The sequence below is a fragment of the Primulina eburnea genome, chromosome 16, assembly GCF_022965805.1.
Source record: "Primulina eburnea isolate SZY01 chromosome 16, ASM2296580v1, whole genome shotgun sequence".
NCBI lineage: Eukaryota > Viridiplantae > Streptophyta > Magnoliopsida > Lamiales > Gesneriaceae > Primulina > Primulina eburnea.
In genome coordinates, this window is record NC_133116.1 from 23,806,293 (window position 1) to 23,811,650 (window position 5,358).

General features: G+C 39.3%; 1 non-coding gene across 1 annotated transcript; it reads right to left on the reverse strand.

Annotated features, from left to right (window-relative positions):
* Positions 1-214: 214 nt before the first annotated feature.
* Positions 215-321, reverse strand: LOC140817622 (small nucleolar RNA R71). Its single transcript, XR_012114835.1, has one exon. It is a non-coding gene; the product is annotated as a small nucleolar RNA R71 (small nucleolar RNA).
* Between the last annotated feature and the right edge of the window lie 5,037 nt (positions 322-5,358).

A 5,358-nucleotide genomic window follows, 5' to 3' on the forward strand; every position in this document is an offset into this window, starting at 1 on the left:
CCCTAATTCTCATATAGCTGACTTTCTTGAAATTTGTGATACTTTTAAGTTTAATGGCGTGTCTGATGATGCTGTTCGTTTGCGTTTATTTCCATTTTCACTAATAGATAAAGCTAAGTCGTGGTTAAACTGTTTGCCTGTAGGGTCTATTACTACATGGGAGGATATGGCAAAGGCATTCCTGATCAAGTACTTTTCTCCGTCGAAAACTATGAAGCTTAGAGCTGACATTACTACTTTTGCTCAATATGACCAAGAGTCACTTTACGAGGCATGGGAGCGCTACAAGGACTTGTTGAGGAGATGTCCACACCATGAGCTGCCTCTTGGGTTAGTTGTTCAAACTTTCTACTACGGTCTGCTTACTCCTAACCGTACTATGATATATGCTGCTGCATGTGGTAACTTACTGAGAAAAACGGCTGAGGAAGGATATGAGTTATTGGAGGAGATGACTGCTAGTAGCTATCATCCTCAGTCTGATAGGCAGAGACGAGGTGCTGGAGTTAATCAAGTTAATGATTTGTCGGCGGTTTCAGCACAATTAGAGGCTTTTAATAGAAAGATTGATGGGATGAGCATGAGTGGGTCGGCTATGCGTCTGCAAGAAATTTTCTGTGATAAGTGTGGGGGTGAGAATGACGTGCAGGATTGCCAAGATGGCATCAATTCTATGTGCCTGAGGGAGCACCGGTAAAACAAGTGGGATTCTAGGACCGTCCTAGAAATGACCCTTATTCGAACACATATAATCCGGGATGGAGGAATCACCCAAACTTTTCATGGGGAGGTCAAAACAACCAAAATCGCCAACAAAGAGGTCCACCATATGGGATGCACCAAGGATTCAAGCCAGAACCGCCTCGGGAGGAGAAGTCCAATTTAGAGCAAATGATGACTAAATTTATTTCTGCAACAGAGACGAGATTTCAGAACCAAGATGCATCCATAAAGGGGTTAGAGAATCAAATTGGACAATTGGCTAAGTTGATTGCTAATAGGGAGCAAGGAGCTTTGCCAAGCAACACGGAAACTAACCCAAGAGAACATGTGAAGGCTGTGGAATTGCGTAGTGGAAAAGCACTCGAGTCTAATGAGGAAAAGACCAAGCACGGTGAGGATGAGGTGGAAAATCGAGGAGGTAAGTCTTCTAACTCTACATCTACACCTATTGCACAGAATAAAATTTTTTTCCCTCCACCTTTTCCTGCAGCAATGAAGAAAGCTAAATTAGATGCACAATTTGGTAAATTTCTTGAGATATTTAAAAAATTGCATATTAACATTCCTTTTGCTGATGCTTTATTGAATATGCCAAGTTATGCAAAATTCTTGAAAGATATCTTAGCAAATAAGCGGAAGCTAGAAGATCATATGACGGTGAATTTGACTGAAAATTGCTCCGCTTTAGTTCAAAACAAGATGCCTCCTAAGCAAAAAGATCCAGGGAGTTTCTCTATACCTTGCATTATTGGTGACATTAATTTTCATAAAGCTCTATGTGATCTTTGTGCGAGTATTAATCTGATGCCTTTTTCTGTGTTTAGGAGACTGGGATTAGGTGAACCCAAGCCAACTAGGATGTCGTTGCAGCTGGCTGACAGATCTGTCAAGTATCCACGTGGGATTATCGAAGATGTTTTGGTGAAAGTGGATAAGTTTATTTTTCCTGCAGATTTTGTGGTACTTGACATGGAGGAAGATTTAGAGATGCCTTTAATCCTAGGGAGACCATTTCTGGCTACAGGGAAAGAACTGATTGATGTTGAAGAGGGGAAATTGAGACTGAGAGTTGGAGAAGAAGAAATTATTTTTGATGTCTTCAATCCTCTCAAGCACACAATGCACAATGATAGTTGTTTTCGTATTGATGTCTTGGATTCTCTCGTTTGTGATTTTATGCAGGATGGATTGAAAGAACCATTGGAGGCCACTCTCACTACTGAAAAGCAGGAGGACGAGCTAGACGAGGAAAAGATGGAGATGGTAGCTCACTTGAATGCCATTCCACCTTGGAGAAAGCAAGTGAGGCTTAGACTAGAGGAATTGGGAGACAGAAAAGATTTAATGCCTCAAAAGTCAAGCCTAGAGGAGCCACCTACTTTGGAGCTCAAACCACTACCTCCACATCTCAAGTACGTATATTTAGGAGAAAATAATAAATTGCCAGTTATTATTTCCTCTTCTTTGACAGATGATATGGAGAGCAAGCTCTTGGGAGTCCTTAAGGAGCATAAAGGGGCATTCGCTTGGAAGGTTTCGGACATAAAAGGGATAAGTCCTTCGATCTGCATGCACAAAATTCTGATGGAAGATAAATACTCACCTCTAGCACAACCACAGAGGAGACTCAATCCAAAGATGAAAGAGGTAGTAAAAGCTGAAACAATTAAACTTCTGGATGCAGGTATTATCTATCCTATCTCTGAAAGTGCGTGGGTAAGTCCTGTACAATGTGTGCCTAAAAAGGGTGGGATTACTGTTATTACTAATGAAAAAAATGAGTTGATTCCCACTAGAACTGTTACGGGTTGGCGTGTGTGCATAGATTATAGGAAATTGAATGATGCAACCCGTAAAGATCACTTTCCCTTGCCATTTATCGATCAAATGATTGAACGATTAGCAGGTCATGAATTTTATTGCTTTTTAGATGGATATTCGGGATACAATCAAATCACAATTGCACCTGAGGACCAAGAGAAAACTACTTTCACTTGCCCTTATGGTACTTTTGCGTTTAGGTGTATGCCCTTTGGTTTATGCAATGCACCTGCAACATTTCAAAGATGCATGACCGCTATCTTTCATGACATGATTGAAAATTTCCTTGAAATTTTTATGGATGATTTCTCTATTTTTGGCTCCTCATTTAATGAATGTTTAGAGAATTTGAACTTGGTGTTAATTAGATGTGAAGAGAGCAATTTGGTATTAAATTGGGAGAAGTGTCATTTTATGGTTCAAGAAGGGATTGTGTTAGGACACAAGGTATCAGAGAATGGAATTGAGGTCGACAAGGCCAAGGTGGAAGTAATCAAAAACCTACCACCACCTTCATCAATAAAAGGAGTTAGAAGTGACGTGAATCTCGATACGAATAAATAGCAAACACGATTAAACAATCGCACCCTCTATTCAATTACGATAACAAGACTCGTGTGTTTTCCCGATCTTTGAAACAAGTAATGGATTGGTGTGATATTCACCTCTAAACTAGCAAGAGTTTAGCAACAAATAAACACGAGTATAAGCAATCGCGTTTCAAGAGAACCTCCAAAGAACCCGCCCTTGGCAACCCTCGTGATACTCGATTGACAAACGCCACAAAAGATAAATCTTTTGATAAGTTTGATTTGATACAACGCAAAAGTTATAACGAAACTTAAGCTTGTGTTGAGAGAATTCTCAATATCATAAAAGATGAATAATAATCAATGTTGTGTTTACAATCAATAAAATTCGTCTATATATTGACTACAAATCAAAAGATATGAAATCTAGTTACCAAAATAAATAAAACTCTTATTTAGGAAAATAACTCTTCGTCAAAACTAAAGGGCACGGACCCCGTGTAGGCCTCCGGGTGAGGGTCCGTGTAGGCTCTGTAAAATTACTCTCCGGAAAACAATGGACACGGACCCCGTGCACAGGTCCGTGCTCGGGTCCGTGTAGACTCGGGTTTCTCTTCCTCAAATGTAATGGACACGGACCCCGTGTACTGGTCCGTGCTCGGGTCCGTGCAGCCTCGGTTCTTCAAAATAATGCTTGATTAATGTTTCTTCGACTTTCCAACGTGCTCCCATGCATCACGAGCCCTTCTCCCTTGCTTATCAATAATTTGAACACCATGCCCGGCCACGTTCACATCATACTCCCCTTCTTCAAAAAGATTTGTCCTCAAATCTTGCCTACATTCACAAAAACGAAGCAAGTTAGTAAAAAGAATTAAATTATCAGTTTGCTTACCTTTAAACTCAAGTTTGTAGGTGCTCTTGTTTGCCCGCTTCATCAGTACTAGAAATCCAAACTCCCCCATTGTCCTTCCTATAAACTCAACAACGTCGCCATCAAACAAGTAACCAATGAGACAAAATGATAGGATACCATTAAGTATCACAAAAATTAAGTTCCTCCCCTTCTTAGACCTAGTTAGCACAAAAATGATATCCATACATGTGTATGACCATAATTCACTAGGAATAAGAATTAAGTCATGCATGTCACAAAACCCTAGCCTAGTTGCTATCTTCATACATGCAAGACCCTCGTCACCACAACATTCGACATACCTCTTCATATGTAACCAACATAGAAATTCATGCATTATGTCAATGACAAAATCACAACAACATGCATAACTAGCACATAACTCATGCAATGAACATAGAATGAAGAATTTATTCTCCTTAAAATTGTATTCATTATGGACATAAAAATTCTTATATTCATTCATGCTCTTTCCTACGCCATCATCAAGCAAATATGAATCATGCAAATAGGACACACTAAATGTACTACCCATGTAAACATTCAACTCATCACAAAGGTTTGAACACAATGCATACAATTCATTGTTATAACAAAGGCTCATCAATTTAACGAATTGTGAAGGATCACCATCAATAATATCTAAACTTAAAGCATGTGGTTCCTCACTAATATCAAACCCATACAAACTAAAACTCACATAATTAATAGGGAAAAGTAGCTCATACCTCATAGTTGTTGCATTAACAACTACTTTTACCTCTCTTTGATTGATATGTGGATCAACCCATTGAACCCATCCATCCTCGCCACTCACTTGCCTCCTCATCTCGAGGGCGCCAAAGTCCTGCAAAGAAGAATTAATATTGCTCGGGATTGAACCGGCTATATCATCACTAGATATATAAACCACTTTGTACAAAGATACATGAAGAGGTTTATGCAAAATTAAACAACTCTCATCCTCACTCTTTTCCCTCCCTTGGGCCTTTAGTTCATTTTTCTTTTCTTTTTCTTTGGCCTCTTTTGCATTTTCTTTTTCTTTTCTTTCTATGGCCATCTCACTCTTTTGATCACTCATTCTTTCGGCCATTTTAAATTCTTTTTCTCTCAACTCATAACAAATTGATTCATCAATACAAATGACATTCGTAGACAGCGGAGCAAAAGAAACAACTTGCACTTCATCTAATAACTCACCCTCCACAGCACAACACTCAATACTCGCATGAGACACAATTGAAGTATCAACCTCAACATTCAAATCATCCACAGGTTTGGCTTCAAGGTTGGAAGTGGAATCCACTACCTTCATATCCTCAATTGGACATTGGCTAATATGATGTCCAAACTCTAGACACCAAACAC